Raw genomic sequence first — 17,105 nt, 5'->3', positions numbered from 1 at the left:
ATCATCTTAAGATTTGTGTGGAATCAGAAAAGACCCTGAATAGCCAGGGGAATATTAAAAATGAAACCATATCTGGGGGCATCACATTGCCAGATTTTAGGTTGTACTACAAAGCTGTGGTTATGAATACAGTGTGTTGGCACAAAAACAGACACATAGATCAATGGAACAGAATGGACAATCCAGAATTGTACCCTCAACTTTATGGTCAACTAATAATCGACAAAGCAGGAAATACTATCCACTGGAAAAAAGACAGTCTCTTCAATAAATGGTGCTGGGAAAATTGGACAGCAACGTGCAGAAGAATGAAACTGGACCATTCTCATACACCATATACAAAGGTAAACTCAAAATGGATGAAAGATCTAAATGTGAGACAAGATTCCATCAAAATCCTAGAGAAGAACACAGGCAACACCCTTTTTGAACTTGGCCACAGCAACTTCTTGCAAGATACATCCATGAAGGCAAGAGAAACAAAAGCAAAAATGAACTATTGGGACTTCATCAAGATAAAAAGCTTCTGCACAGCAAAAGAAAAAGTCAACAAAAGTAAAAGGCAACATACAGAATGGGAGAGGATATTTGCAAATGACCTATCAGATAAAGGGCTAGTACCCAAGATCTATAAAGAACTTATGAAACTCAACAGCCAGAGAAGCAAACAATCCAATCATGAAATGGGCAAAAGACATGAACAGAAATTTCACAGAGGAAGACATAGACATGGCCAACAAGCACATGAGAAAATGCTCTGCATCACTTGTCATCAGGGAAATACAAATCTAAACCACAATGAGATACCACCTCACACCAGTCAGAATGGTGAACATTAACAAGACAGGAAGCAACAAATGTTGGAGAGGATGTGGAGAAAGGGGAACCCTCTTGCACTGTTGGTGGGAATGTGAACTGGTGTAGCCACTCTGGAAAACTGTGTGGAGGTTCCTCAAAAAGTTAAAAATAGACCTGCCCTATGACCCAGTAATTGCACTGCTGGGGATTTACCCCAAAGATACAGATGCAGTGAAACGCCAGAACACCTGGACCCTGATGTTTATAGCAGCAATGTCCACAATAGCCAAAGTGTGGAAGGAGCTTTGGTGTCCATCTAAAGATGAATGGAGAAAGAAGATGCGGTATATGTTTACAATGGAATATTACTCAGCCATTAGGAATGACAAATACCCACCATTTGCTTCGATGTGGATGGAACTGGAGGGTATTAGGTTGAGTGAAATAAATCAATCAGAGGACAAACATTAATATGATCTCATTCATTTGGGGAATATAAAAAATGATGAAAGGGAATAAAGGGGAAAGGAGAGAAAATGTCTGGGAAATACAGTGAGGGTGACAGAACATGAGAGACACCTATCTCTGGTAAACGAACAAGGTGTGGTGGAAAGGGAGGTATGCAGGGGGTTGGGCTGACTGGATGACAAGCACTGGGGGGCACTTGACTGAATTAGCACTGGTGTTTTATATTTGCTCGCAAATTTTACTCCAGTAAAAAAAATTTTAAATGTAGTGTGTTTACAAAATGGAATAGTACTCAGTGGTGAAAAACCAATATAATTTTGTCAGTTGTGGTGGTATGGATGGAGTTAGAGATTATTATGGTAAACAAAATAAATTAGAGAAAGACAAATAATATATGATTTTATTCATATATAGAATTTAAGGAAAAAAAACACAAATGACCATAGGCAGTAAAATTTAGGCAAACCAAGCAACACACTCTTAATTGTAGAGAACAAAGGAATGGCTACTAGAGGTCAGGTGGACAGGGTGTATGTGTCACACATGTCACAGATATTAATTAGGGTATTTGTGATGAACATTGTGTGTTGTATGTAATTGATAAATCAATAAATTTTACATTTGAAAGTAATATTGCCCTATATGTTAACTATCTGGAATTTAAATAAAAACTTTGAAAAAAAAAGAAATGATGAAGTTTAACATTAATGGTTCATCATTTTGGCAACTCATATTAAAATGAACACATTTAGTACTACATAATACAATGAATACACAGCCATTTTTCAATATCTGCAATACACTGTCTGTTTTTTAAAACCTTTACCCATTGTCTCTTCAAAATCAAATGTTGGAGTACTGTATATAGATTGAGAAGGTTATGGGCAATGATGGGGAAAGGTATGATGAAAGTAAAAAGAAAAGGTACTTATTATTAGATCAAAGAAATTTAAAGAGAATGAAAACTAAAGATTGTGTGACCAAAAAGAACAAAATATGAGGGGATTATGGTAAATTACTTTATAAAATTTAATCAAAGACCAAAGAGACAACTACAGGGGAATATGTGATTACTAATGCACAATCCTATCAATCTATAATGTTATCTTATTTCTATATAAGAAATTAATACCATTTTTTAATTTTCAAAATATTTTATTTATTTAGAAAGAGAGAGAGTGCAAGCAGGGGAGGGGAATGGAGAGGGAGACAGAATCTCAAGTAGACTCCACACTGAGCACCAAGTCCAACATGTGGTTCCATATCATGACTCTGAGGTGATTACCTGAGCTGAAATCAAGAGCAGATGCTTAATCTACTGAGCTACCCAGGCAACTCAATAGCTTTTATTTTGTAAGCAAAGTGCACACATTCATTTTACCATAACTTGGAAAACTGTGAACTATTAGCATAGCATCTTGTTTCCAAGTCTGCAATAAACTGTAGCATTCCTTTAGGTATGTTTTGGTCATTAATATATTTAAGTTAGATTCCAAAATTTTTAAAATATCCTACTGACTTATCCTAAACCAGGATCTTGATATAGGATAATCTGAGAAGTGTAAAAAGTTGAAAAAAGAGCCTATTCATTTCTAGATGGAGGTTCTGTATGCATTTTATTCACTTTAATTGGATACTTTTCTTCATCCTATCACTGAAAAACCACCATGTATTATATAGTGGTATAAAACAGTTAATGTTTGTCCCAGGAAAGTTCAAAAGTGTCACATATCCATAACAAATTTCAAATGCAAATTCTCCATGTTTTTATAAGAGCTATTTACATATTTCAAATAACATTTAAATCCAACTTTTGTTTGAAGAATTTCCCCTAGGCTATTCTGACTGTCTCTATAAAAAATTCTGAATGTTGAAAATGAAAGGAAATTAAATAAGCACTACTCAAAAGTCTTTATAGATTTTTGTAGAGAAATAAGTGCTCCTGTATGATATAGTTTCTATTGGTCCTTTCAGTAGAGGAGAGCAATAATCCTCTTCTTGTCTCACTCTCTTACCACTTTTGTGGTAAATAAAACTGATTAGCAAATGTGAGGTAATCAATTCGGAATATTGGTGGCAATTAAATAGATAAGCATATATAGAATATATAAACTTAAATGTGGAAACCATTAAGATATCAAAATTATTAGAAAATACAGTCATAAAACTTTATTAAAATTATCTCAGCAAAACATGGATGATATTCCATTTTCATGAATTTGAAGAACAAAAGTCATTAAAATTTCCATACTACCCAAAGAGGTCTACAGATTTAATGCAGTGCATATCAAAATTCTTGTTCCAACATTCTTTTTTTTCTTTTTTTTCTTTTTTTTCTTTTTTTTCTTTTTTTAATTTTTTTGTTCCAACGTTCCAACAACATTCTTCACAGAGCTAGAACAAATAATCCTAAGATTTGTATAGAACCCCCAAAGACCTCGAATAACCAAAACAATCTTGAAAAGGAAAACCAAGGCTGGAAGTATCACAATTTCAGATTTCAAGTTGTACTACAAAGCTGTAGTGTACATCAAAACAGCATGGTACTGGCACAAAAATAAACACATAGATCAGTGGAAGAGAATAGAAAACCCAGAAACAAGCCTGCAATTTTGTTGTCAATTAATTTTTAACAAAAGAGGCAAGAATACAAAATGGGAAAAGGTCTCTTCAACAAATGGCATTGGGAAAACTGGAAAGCAAAATGCAAAAGAAAAAATCTGGGCCACATTCTTATACTATACACAAAAATAAACTCAAAACGGATTAAGGACCTGAATGTGAGTCCTGAAACCATAACAATCCTAGAAGAGGTCGCAGGCAGTAATTTCTCTAACATTGGCATAGCAGCATTTGTCTAGGTATGTCTCCTGAGACCAGGGAAACAAGATAAGAAATAAACTATTGGGACTACATTAAAAAAACGTTCTGTATAACAAAGGAAGCAACCAAAAAAAAACTAAAAACAACTTACTGAATAGGAGAAGATATTTGCACTTGATCTTAGCCAAAAGACCAAGAAGCAATTGAGAAGATATTTGCAAATGATGTATCTGATAAAGGGTTAGTGTCTAAAATATATGCAGAACTTATAAAAGTCAACACCCCAAAAAACCAAATAACCCAATTTAAAAATGGGCAGAAGTTATGAACAGACATTTTCTGTTCATAAAGAATACATACAAATGGCTAACAGACACATGAAAAGATTCTCCACATCATTCTTCATCAGGGAAATGAAAATCAAAACCACAATGAAATATCATCTCACACCCATCAGAATGGCTAAAATCAAAATCACAAGGAAAAAGTGTTGGAAAGGATGTGGAGAAAAAGGAACCCTCATGAACTGTTGGTGAGAATGCGAATTGGTGGAACCACTGTGGAAGACAGTATGGAGTTTCCTCAAAAAATTAGAAGTATAACTACCCTATGATCCAGTAATTCTACTACTGAGCATTTACTGAAAGAATACAAAAACACTAGTTTGAAAGGACATATGATCCCTGTTTACTGCAGCATTATTTAGCAATAGCAAAATTATGGAATTATTGCATGTATCCATTGATAGATGAATGGATAAAAATATAACCAATTACATAACACACACAAATTTCACAACGAATTATATAATTTAGCCATAAAAAAGAATGAAATATTGACATTTCCAACCATCTCCATGGATGGAGCTAGAGAGTATAATGCTAAGTGAAATAAGCCAGTCAAAGAAAAACAAATACCATGTTGCATTACTTATATGTGGAATTTAAGAAACAGAGCGAAGGAACACTGGAGAAAAAAATACAAGGCAAAAAAAGACTCTTAACTATAGAATACAAACTGATGATTACCACAGGGGAGGTGGGTGGTGAATGGGAGAAATAGGTTAGGATAATTATGCGTGCATCTATCATTATTAGCACTGAGTAATGTATGGACTTTTTGAGTCATTATATTGTATAACTGAAACTAATATAGCACTGTATGTTAACTATTTTGGAATTAAAATATCATCTAACATAAAAACAAAAAAAATTGTCTCCTTCAAAAATTCAGATGTATCACTGGTCAAATAATTTCCCCAAAAATGTAATGGCCACACAAAAGAAGTATTATGTGACATGATAATCCAGAGAAGAGTATTGTTATTCTAGTTTAAGTCAATTTAACTAACCTGGGTTTCTATTATAGATGTGATATAAGATCCCTACTTCCTTGGTTTGGTATTTGTATATTAGGAGTGATGAATTTAGAACTATGTCCATGGGAAGTATTGGAGAAAATACATCTTTACAAAGAATATGGAAGAATTTCCCACAATTTTGATGCCTCTATGTTCTGTTCTTGAGATATTTGAAAGCTAATTTGATTTACATTATTCCATAACCAATTGGGAGCCATAAAATTGATTATAGAGTGGCACTTTACTGAGATTTTCCTTCAAAAACTGTTTGTGGAGTTCATATACTTTTTTGCCCCATATAACTACTAAGTATAGAACTAGAGAGGGGTTGTTTATGAAACAACATACTTTTTTTCTTGAATTTCATCTGCATTCAACAGTTCTGAGACAAGTAGTTTCTCAAGAGTCTCAATGATAAAAGAATGACCCAGTGTTGTATCTACTGAAGGTAAAAGGGGACCATTAAAAGCGTCATCAAGAGCATGTCTCACAAAGTGGCCCAAGTTATGCATGTTCCTCACATGATTTCCTCTAATCTGTAGGTCAGGATAATTCTGGCAAATACTTGTACGGTTCGGTTTTCTAAGTTCGGTTTTCTTTGATTCTGCTGTACTAACTTTGAAATGGAGAATGCCACAGTATTTCCAAAAAGGGATGCACTTTTGCATTTTGCTACAGTTGTCTTAACCACAGATTTTATTTTATTTGTATCATTACTCTGCTCTGTTAAACTTTCTTTTACAATCTTCTCTTAATTTTACATTTAATCAGGGGAAAGTGAATTGTCTTCTATATCTAAGCACTGCTTTTTCCATTTTTCCCATCATTTGAAATCATACATGATGTGGTTTGCAAAATTTTGTATAATTTTATTCTTGATATAGGAGTTCAAATAGGAAGGCTTCTCCAATCATTTTATTAACAAAAGAGTGTGGTGTATTCCCATAATATAAAAGAACTCATTCAGGCAATGTACAATGAAATTCAAATGAAGAATTGTCTCCTACATACAACTCAAAGTAGTTTAGGGAGATACTGTTACTCAAAGGATAGACAATGGGACCAGGAGTAAGGAAGTAAGGAGACTTGGATTCCAGTCCTGTCATTAATTTTCTCATTAACTTTCTTTCTTTCTTTCTTTCTTTCTTTCTTTCTTTCTTTCTTTCTTTCTTTTCTTTCTTTCTTTCTTTTTTTCTTTCTTTCTTTCTTTTTCTGTCTTTCTTTCTTCTTTCTTTTCTTTCCTTTCTTTTTCTTTATAAATAACATAGGATTATATTAGTTTCAGGTGTACAATAAAATGATTCAACAGTTCTATACATTATTTAGTGCTCATCAAGATAAATTATTAACTTTGTAATAAAATTAGGTAATTTATTTGTCATTCCTAGTTCTCAAATTACTTATTAAATAGTGAAAATAATATTCATTTGCCTTCTTCGCAGAGTTATCAAGATAATATTATATGGTATATATGAAAGTATTTGAAAGAGTACAAATTTATACAAATGTATAATTATTTTAATATACATATTCAACTGTCATAGAAATTTATTTTAAAGTTATTGGTTAAAGGATATAAACTTTTCTCAACCTACACAAATTCTATATAAAATCAAGTCAGCTTTCAAAGAAGTGTTTTGGACTGTGCTTTAATTAATGTCATTTGAGTAACACATTGAAAAAAAATACAATACCTTAGAATGTGGAGAAGAGATGGACACTTATATATACATTAGACTCATGAAAACTTTCTGATTAGAACTATAAATGTACCCAGTTACTTCTCAGCTTTTTTTAAGTTCAATTTGCCATAATATAGTATAACACCCAGTGCTCATCCCAACAAGTGCCATCCTCGAAACCTGTCACCAAGTTACCCCAACCCCCTGCCTACCTCCCCTTCTGAAATCATTTGTTAGTTTCCTAGAGTTGGGATACTTTAATGGTTTGGATATTTCTCTAATTTTTCCCACTCAGTTTCCCCCCCTTTCCCTTATGATCCTGTTCACTCTTTCATATATTCCCCATATGAGTGAAACCATATGATGGTTGTCCTTCTCTGATTGACTTACATCACTCAACATAATATCCTCCAGTTCCACCCACATTGAAGGAAATGGTCCTTTCTGATGGCTGAATAATATTCCATTATATAATATATAAAATTTTTATAAAATATAAAATAAAAAATGTAGATAATATATATTATATATATCTCACACCTATATATGTATATATGTAAATATATACATATATATGTAAATGTATATAATATATATACATCTTTATCCATTCATCTGCTGAAAAACATCATGGCTCCTTCCACAGTTTGGTATTGTGGACATTGATGCTATGAATATCAGGGAGCAGGTATTCTGCCGTTTCACTGCATCTGTATCTTTGAGGTAAATCCCCAGCAGTGCAATTGGTGGGTTGTAGGGTAGTTCTATTTTTGACTCTTTTTTTTTTTAGAGATCTACTGTTCTCCAAAGCTCTATTTTTTTTAATAAATTAATTTTTATTGGTGTTCAGTTTACCAACATACAGAATAACACCCAGTGCTCATCCCGTCAAGTGTCCCCCTCAGTGCCCGTCACCCATTCACCCCCACCCCCCGCCCTCCTCCCCCTCCACCACCCCTAGTTGACTCTTTGAGGAACCTTCACACACTCTTCCAGAATGCTGTACCAGTTCACATTCCCACCAACAGTGTAAGAGGGTTCCCCTTTCTCCACATCCTCTCCAACATTTGTTGTTTCACGTCTTGTTAATGTTCATCATTCTCACTGGTGTGAGGTAGTATCTCATTGTGGTTTTGATTTGTATTTCCCTGATGGCAGGTGATGTGGAGCATTTTCTCATATGCTTGTTGGCCATGTGTATGTCTTCTTTGGTAAACTTTCTGTTCACATCTTTTGTGCAATTCATGATTGGATTGTTTGTTTTTTTGCTATTGAGTTTAACAAGTTCTTTATAGATCTTGGATACTAGTCCTTTATCTGATAGGTCATTTGCAAATATCTTCTCCCATTCTGTAGGTTGTCTTTTAGTTTCGTTGACAGTTTTTGTTTTGTTTTGTTTTTTTGCTGTGCAGAAGGTTTTTATCCTGATTAAGTCCTAATAGTTCATTTTTGCTTTTGTTTCCCTTGCCTTCACAGATGTATCTTGCAAGAAGTTGCTGTGGCCCAGTTCAAAAAGGGTGTTGCCTCTGTTCTTCTTTAGTATTTAGATGGATTCTTGTCTCATATTTAGATCTTTCAACAATTTTGAGTTTCTCTTTGTGTATGGTGTAAGAGAATGGTCTAAGAGAATGGTCTAGTTTCATTCTGCATGTGGTTGTACAATTTTCCCAACAATATTTATTGAAGTGACTGTCATTTTTTCAGTGGATATTCTTTCCTGCTTTGTTGAATATCAGTTGACCACAGACTAGAGTGCCCATATCTGAGTTCTGTATTCTCTTGCACTGATCTATGTGTCTGTTTTTTTTTTTCTTTGCCAGTACCATACTGTCTTGATGATCACAGCTTTGTAATACAGCATTAAATCCAGCATTGGGAGGTCCCTGACATTGATTTTTTTTCTTTTTCAATATTCCTCTGTGTATTCGGGGTCTCTTCTGATTCCATACAAAACTTAAGGTTATTTGTTCCAACTCTGTGAAGAAAGTCCATGGTATTTTGATAGGGATTGCACCGAACGTGTAAATTGCCCTGGGTAGCATAGAAATTTTCAATATATTAATTCTTCCAATCCATGAGCTTGGAAAGTTTTTCTGTCTCTTTGAGTCTTCCTGAATTTCTTTCAGAAGTGTTCTGTAGTTTTTAGGGTATAGATCCTTTACCTCTTTGGTTAGGTTTATTCCTAGGTATCTTATGCTTTTGGGTAAAATTGTAAATGGGATTGATTCCTTAATTTCTCTTTCTTCAGTTTCATTGTAAGTGTACAGAAATGCCACTGACTTCCATGCATTGATTTTGTATCCTACCGCATTGCTGAATTGCTGTATGAGTTCTAGCAATCTTGGGGTGGAGTCTTTTGGGTTTTCTATGTACAGTGCCATGTCATCTGTGAAGAGGGAGAGTAGAACTTCTTTGCCAATATGAATGCCTTTTATTTCTTTTTGTTGTCTGATTGCTGAGACTAGGACTTCTAGTACTATGTTGAATAGCAGTGGTCAGACTGGACATCAGTCTCATGTTCCTGATCTTAGAGGAAAAGCTGTCAGTTTTTCCCCATTGAGAATGATATTCACTTTTGGCTTTTCATAAATGGCTTTCAAGATATTGAGGAATTTTGCCTTTACCCCTACACTTTGAAGAGTTTTAATCAGGAATGGGTGCTTTATTTTGTCAAATACTTTCTCTGCATGTATTGAGACGATCATATGGTTCTTGTGTTTTTCTTATTGATATGATCTATCACGTTCATTGTTTACAAGTGTTTAACCATCCTTGCATCCTTGGTATAAATCCCACTTGGTCATGGTGAATAATCTTCTAAATGTACTGCTGGATCCTATTGGCTAGTATCCTGCTGAGAATGTTTGCATCTGTGTTCATCAGGGATATTGGTATTTAATTCTCCTTTTTGGTAGGGTCTTTGGTTTTGGAATCAAGGTAATGCTGGCCTCATGAAACAAGTTTGGAAGTAATATATCCCTTTCTATCTTTTGAAACAGCTTTGGAAGAATAGGTATTATTTCTTTTTATACTTTTGATAGAATTCCCCTGGGAAGACATCTGGCCCTGGACTTTTGCCTCTTGGGATGTTTTTGATGACTGCTTCAATTTCCTTTCTGGTTATTGGCCTCTTCAGGTTTTCTATTTCTTCCTGTTCCAGTTTTGGTAATTTGTGGTTTTCCAGAAATGTATCCATTTCTTCCAGATAATCTAATTTGTTGGCATATAGTTGGTCATGATATGTTTTTATTATTATTTGTCTTTCCTTTTTATTGGTTGTGATCTCTCCTCTTTCATTCATGATTTTATTAATTTGAATCATCTATTTTCATTTTAATAAACCAGGCTATGGGTTTATCTATCTTACTAATTCTTTCAAAGGACCAATTCCTGGTTTTGTTGATCTGTTCTACAGTTTTTCTGATCTCTATTTCATTGATTTCTGCTCGAATATTTATTATCTCTCTTCTTCTGCTTGGTGTAGGTTTTACTAGCTGTTCTTTTTCTAATTCCTTTAGGTGGGAGGTTAGCTTGTGTATTTGAGTTTTTTCCAATTATTATTGTATTGCTATGGATTTCCCTCTTAAGGCTGCTTTTGCTGTATGCCAAAGATTTTGAATGATTGTATCTTCATTTTCATTAGTTTCTATGAATCTTTTTAATTCTTCTCTAATTTCCTGGTTGATCCATTCATCTTTTAGTAGGATGGTCTTTAATCTCCATGTGTTTACGTTTCTTCCAAATTTCATCTTGCCATTGAGTTCTAGTTTCAAATCATTGTGGTTTGAAAATATGCAGGGGACAATCCCAATGTTTTGGTATCAGTTGAGACCTGATTTGTGACCTAGTATGTGGTCTCTTCTGGAGAAAATTCCATGTGCACTTGAGAAAAATGTGTATTCAGTTGTGTTTGAAAGGAAAATTCTGTATATATATGTGAAATCTATTCCTTCCAGTGAATCATTTGAAGCCCTTGTTTCCTTGGTGATATTTTGCTTAGAAAATCTGCCATTTGCTGAAAGTGCTGTGTTGAAGTCTCATACTTACAACTATCTAAGTACCTCTTTACTTTGGTTATTAATTGATTGATATACTTGGCAGCTCCCACATTCGGGCCATTAATATTCATGATTTTTAGGTCTTCTTGTTGGATAGACCCTTTAAATATGATTTAGTGTCCCTCTTCATCTTTTATTACAGTCTTTGATATGAACTTTAATTTTTCTGATATGAGGATTGCAACCCCAGCTTTCTTTTGAGGACCACTTGAATAGTAAATGGTTCAGCACCCCTTCATTTTCAGGCTGTAGGTGTCCTTAGGTCTAAAATGAGTCTCCTGTAGACAGCATATAGATGGGTCTTGCTTTTTATCCAGTCTGATACCCTGTGTCTTTTGATGGGATCATTTAACCCACTCACATTCAGAATAACTATTGAAAGATATGACTTTGGTGTCATTGAAATAACTATTCAGTCCCTGCTTTTTTGGATTGTTTCTTTGGGCTCCCTCTCTCTTTTACATGGTCACCCTTAATATTTCTTGCACATCCAGTTTGGTGGTCACATATTCTTTCAGTTTCTGTCTATACTGGATGTTTTTTTTATATCTCCTTCTATTCTGAATGAGAGCCTTGCTGGATAAATTATTCTTGGTTGCATCTTTTTCTCATTTAATACCCTGAATATATCATGTCAGCCCTTTCTGGCCTGTCAGGTCTTTATTTAGAGGTCTGCTGTTTATCTCATATTTCTCCCCATATAAGTAAAGAATCTCTTGTCTCCATCTGCTTTAAGATTTTTCTCTTTATCTTTGAAATTTGCAGTTTCACTATTTTTTTATAAATTTATTTTTTATTGGTGTTCAATTTACTATTAAATGTTGAGGTGTTGAAAGGTTTTTATTGATTATTTTTTTGGGGTTCCTCTCTATCTCTTCTTTCTGAATGCCTGCTTCCTTCCCCAGATTTGGGAAGTTCTCAGCTATTATTTGTTCACATATACTTTGTGGTCCTTTCTCAGCCTCTTCTGGAATCACAATTAGATGTATATTCTTCCTTCTCAAGCTATCATTTATTTCCCTAAATCTTTCCTCAGGAGCTCTTAATAGTTTTTCTCTTTTTTCCTCAGTTTCCTTCCTTATCATCAACTTATCTTCTATGTCACACTCTCTCTTCCACCTCATTAACCCTAGCAGTTAGATCATTCAGTTGGGCTTTCATGTCATTTAATCTATTTTAAAGTTTGGCCTGATTAGATCTCAATTCTACAGTCACAATGTCTCTAGAGTCCTTTATGCTTTTCTCCAGAGCCACAAGTAGCTGTATAATTGTACTTCTGAATTGACCTTCTGACATTGTATTGAAATTCAAATTCTGTAATTCTATGGCAGAGAGTACCATTTCAGGTGGTGAATTCTTCCTTCTAGTCATTTTGTCCAGTGCACAGTGGCTGTATGAGCAGGCTGAGTCAAATATATCAACCATGACATAATCAAAACACACCCTAGATGATTCTGAAGAGGTCAGAGATCAGAAAATAAAAGAAAAAGAAGAACACAGCAAAATAAAATAAAAGGACCACTAAAGAAAAAAACAAAATTTTGAAACAAAGTAAAAATAAAAGGCCAAAAACCAAAAACAAAATAGAAAAAAGAAAAAGAAAAAAAAAGTCATGAAAAGAAAAAAGCGGGGGGATTCTGGTGGTGAGGAAGTGGTAGTTGAGAGAGAATGTAATCTACCTGAGGGGTCTTAGAGGGTGATCCTCTTGGTTTTGAGTATATTTTGTTCTGTATGTTAGGAGATGCTCAATCCCAAATTCATATAAAACAGCAATACTTATAGCAAGCTCCAACATTGACCACCAAAACATAAACAATATAAAAGAGGGGGGCAGAGTAGGAAGAAAGAGAGAATATAATATCATAGAATTAAACAACAGGGTGTTCCACTTGGTGCTCGGTGTATGTTGGTCCTGTTTTGGAAAGTACTAAATTCCACCATTGTAAAACAAAATGAGGCAGGAAAAAAAACCCATATCTCATATATTTGCCAAAATTAAATTGAATGTGCAGAAGGGAATCCAGAATTTAAAAATATATCTAAGACATGTAATTGTAGAAAATGAAGAGCTGGTAAAATATTGCAGTTAAGGTGGGAAAAGGGAAAAATATATTGGAAATCTTTTTTTATAATAAATTTATTTTTTATTGGTGTTCAATTTGCGAACATACAGAATAACACCCAGTGCTCATCCCCTCAAGAGCCCCCCTCAGTGCCCGTCACCCATTCACCCTCACCCCCCGCCCTCCTCTCCTTCCACTACCCCTAGTTCGTTTCCCAGAGTTAGGAGTCTTTATTTTCTGTCTCCCTTTCTGATATTTCCCACACATTTCTTCTCCCTTCCCTTGTATTCCCTTTCACTATTATTTATATTCCCCAAATGAATGAGAACATATAATGTTTGTCCTTCTCCGATTGACTTCACTCAGCATAATACCCTCCAGTTCCATCCACGTTGAAGCAAATGGTGGGTATTTGTCATTTCTAATGGGTGTATACATAAACCACATCTTCTTTATCCATTCATCTTTCGATGGACACTGAAGCTCCTTACACAGTTTGGCTATTGTGGAGATTGCTGCTAGAAACATCGGGGTGCAGGTGTCCCGGTGTTTCATTGCATCTGTATCTTTGGGGTAAATCCCCAGCAGTGCAATTGCTGGATCGTAGGGCAGGTCTATTTTTAATTCTTTGAGGAACCTCTACACAGTTTTTCAGAGTGGCTACTCCAGTTCAGATTCCCACCAACAGTGTAAGAGGGTTCCCTTTTCTCCGCATCCTCTCCAACATTTGTGGTTTCCTGCCTTGTAAATCTTTAGTCTGATATAAAAATAAGTTGTAAGAAAGGGAGACAGAACATGAGAGACTCCTAACTCTGGGAAACGAACTAGGGGTGGTGGAAGGGGAGGTGGGCGGGGGGTGGGGGTGACTGGGTGACGGGCACTGAGGGGGGCACTTGATGGGATGAGCATTGGGTGTTATTCTATATGCTGGCAAATTGAACACCATAAAAAATAAATTTATAAATAAAAAAATGAGTTGTAATGAAAAAGAAAAAGGAAAACAAAAGACCCTCTAGTTCTATATACTATTTTCCCTTATTTCTGGAGCTTTCCAGTTCTGCTTGATCAATAAAGTTGCTCTTCCCTTGTTCTTCTAGCTGGTCTGGGGTAGGGGTCTGCTGTACTGATTCTCAGGTGTCTGTTCCTGGGCAGAGATGCCTGCCCTTGCCTGATTCTGGGCTGAGTATGAGCTTTTTATTCTCTGAGGCCTTTATTGCGTAGAGGCCCTGCCTCTCCCAGGCATAAGTTGAAACAAAGAGGAGAAACAACAATGGTGGTGGTCAGATTTCCAGCTCTGGAGTTGATCTTCCCACGAGTAACTAACCATAGTCTCCAGTCCTCACTTTCAGAGATGCTCCCAGGAGCAGGCACAGGTACAGTGATTTGTAAAGTTGGGGGGTGCCCAGTGGGAGGAGAGTTCTTGCTTTCCTGTGAACTCCTTGCTTCCGTGTGTCCCTGGGGAATGTAGGATCGCCAGTTTTGTCCACTTGGGCACCCTGGAATCCAGGGCCTTGTGCTGCTGGACCTGCACTCCTGGGGACCGTCTCTCCCGAAGATAATGGGGGCACAACCACCTCAGTCCACAGCTGGCCTACCTTACTGACTTGCTTCTTCCAAATCCCCCAGAGGGCTGTGTCGCTCCAGCCCATTACCATTTTCGGACCTTGGTTTTGTAGTAAGCTTTCCCTGGTACCTCTCCTCTTATAGTGACTCTGGGAATCTTGAGGCTTCACTGCCCCTCCTAGGATTCTGCCTGATTCCCCTGCTAAGCACTTTTCCATGAGGGAAAACTCTGGCATGGATTCCATTCTGATATCAGCTTTTTCTCTATAGACAACACTCTATTTCTTGGTTTGCCTCTCTCTCTTTTTTCTACCTTTTTTCAATTTTTTACATTCCACATATGAGTGAAGTAATATGCTATTTGTCTTTCTCTGACTGACTTTTTCACTGAACATAATACTCTCTTAGTTCCATCACTGTCATTACAAATTGCAAAATTAAATTTTTTTATGGCTGAGTAATTATATATCTTCTTTATTCTTTATCCATTCCTCTATCAGTGAACACTTGGACTGTTTCCATGATTTGACTCTTGTAGATAACGCTTCTTTAAACATCTAGGAGCATGTACTCCTTTGAATTAGTATTTTTGTATAGTTTGAGTAAATACTTAATAGTATAATTGATGGACCATAAGGTAGTTCTACTTTTGAATTTTTGAGGAAACTCCACTCTCTTTTCCAGAGTGGCTACACCTGTTTGCACTCCTACAAACAGTGCAAGAGGGGTTTCCTTTTCTCCACATCCTTGCTAATACCTCCTGTTTCTTGTGTTGTTGATTTAGGCTATTCTGAGACATGTGAGGTGATAGATATCTCACAGCAGTTTTGATTTACATTTTCCTAATGATCAGTGATGTTGAGCATCTTTTCCTGTGCCAGCTGTCTCTATGTCTTATTTTTTAAAATGTCTTTTCATGATTTCTGCCCATTTTTAATTGGATCATTCGTTTTTGGGGGGTATGAAGTTCTATAAGCTTTTTATAAATTTTGGATACTAACTTTATTAGATATGTTATTTGAAAATATCTTCTCCCATTCAGTAGATTTCCTTTTAATTGTGGTGATTATTTCCTTCTCTGAGCAGAAGTTTTTATTTATTTGTTTGTTTATTTGTTTTTATCATTTTTTTTAGAAAGGGGGAGAGAGAAAGATGAGGAAGAGGGATAGGGAGAGAGAGAATCTTAAGGTGGCTCCATGCCCAGCATGGAGCCCAACAACAGGGCTCAGTCTCACAACCCTGAGATCATGACTTGAACTAGAATCAAAAGTTAGACACTTAACCCATGGTGCCACCCAGACACAAGATTCATTTTTACAGGTCATGGACTTGGAATGTCTTTCCATTTATTTGTGTAATCTACAATGTCTTTCACAAACGTTTCATAGTTTTTAGAGTAGAGACAATTCACCTCTTTGATTAGGTTTATTCTTAGGTAAATTAATGAGTTTTGACGTAATTTTAAATGAGATTGATACCTCGATTTATCTTTCTGCTGCTTAATTATTGGTGTATAGAAATGCAACAGATTTCTGTATGTTGATTTTGTATCCTGTGACATTACTGAATTCATGTATTAGTTGTAGCAGTTTTTTTGGTGGAATTTTTCAGGCTTTCTATATATAATATCATATCTTCTGCAGATAGTGAAAGTTTGACTTCTTCCTTATTGATTTGAATACATTTTATTTTTCTTGTGGTTGTTGTTTGATTGTTGAGGCTAGGACTTCCCGTACTATGTTTAATAGTATTGAGAGTGGGCATCCCTGTCTTGTTCCTGACCGTAGAGGAAAAGATCTCAGTCTTTCTCCAATTGCAGATGGTATTAGTTCTGGGTTTCTCATATATAGTCTTATGATATTGAGGTATGTTCCCTCTAAACCTGCTTTTTGAAGATTTTTATCATAAATATATGTTGTACTTTGAGAAATTATTGTTGTGCATCAATTGAAATGATCATATGGTTCTTATTATACTTTCTTTTATTAATGTAATATATCATGTTGATTGGCTTGTGAATAATGAACGACCCTTACAAACCAAGAATAAATCCGACTTGATCATAATGAATGATTTTTTAATGTATTGTTGGATTTGTTTTGATACTATTTTATTGAGAATTTTTGCATCAGTGTTTCTCAGAGGTTTTTGCCTTTAGTTTTATCTTTTAGTGGTGTGTTTATTTGGTTTTGGAATAAGGATAACGCTGGCCTGGTAGAATGATTTTGGAAGTTTTCCCTCCTTTTGTATTTTTTTTTGGAATAGTTTGAGAAGACTACGTATTAATTCT

Source organism: Nyctereutes procyonoides, unplaced genomic scaffold, assembly GCF_905146905.1.
Source record: "Nyctereutes procyonoides isolate TBG_1078 unplaced genomic scaffold, NYPRO_anot_genome, whole genome shotgun sequence".
Taxonomy (NCBI): Eukaryota; Metazoa; Chordata; class Mammalia; order Carnivora; family Canidae; genus Nyctereutes; species Nyctereutes procyonoides.
Note: the sequence above shows the minus strand (reverse complement) of the source record.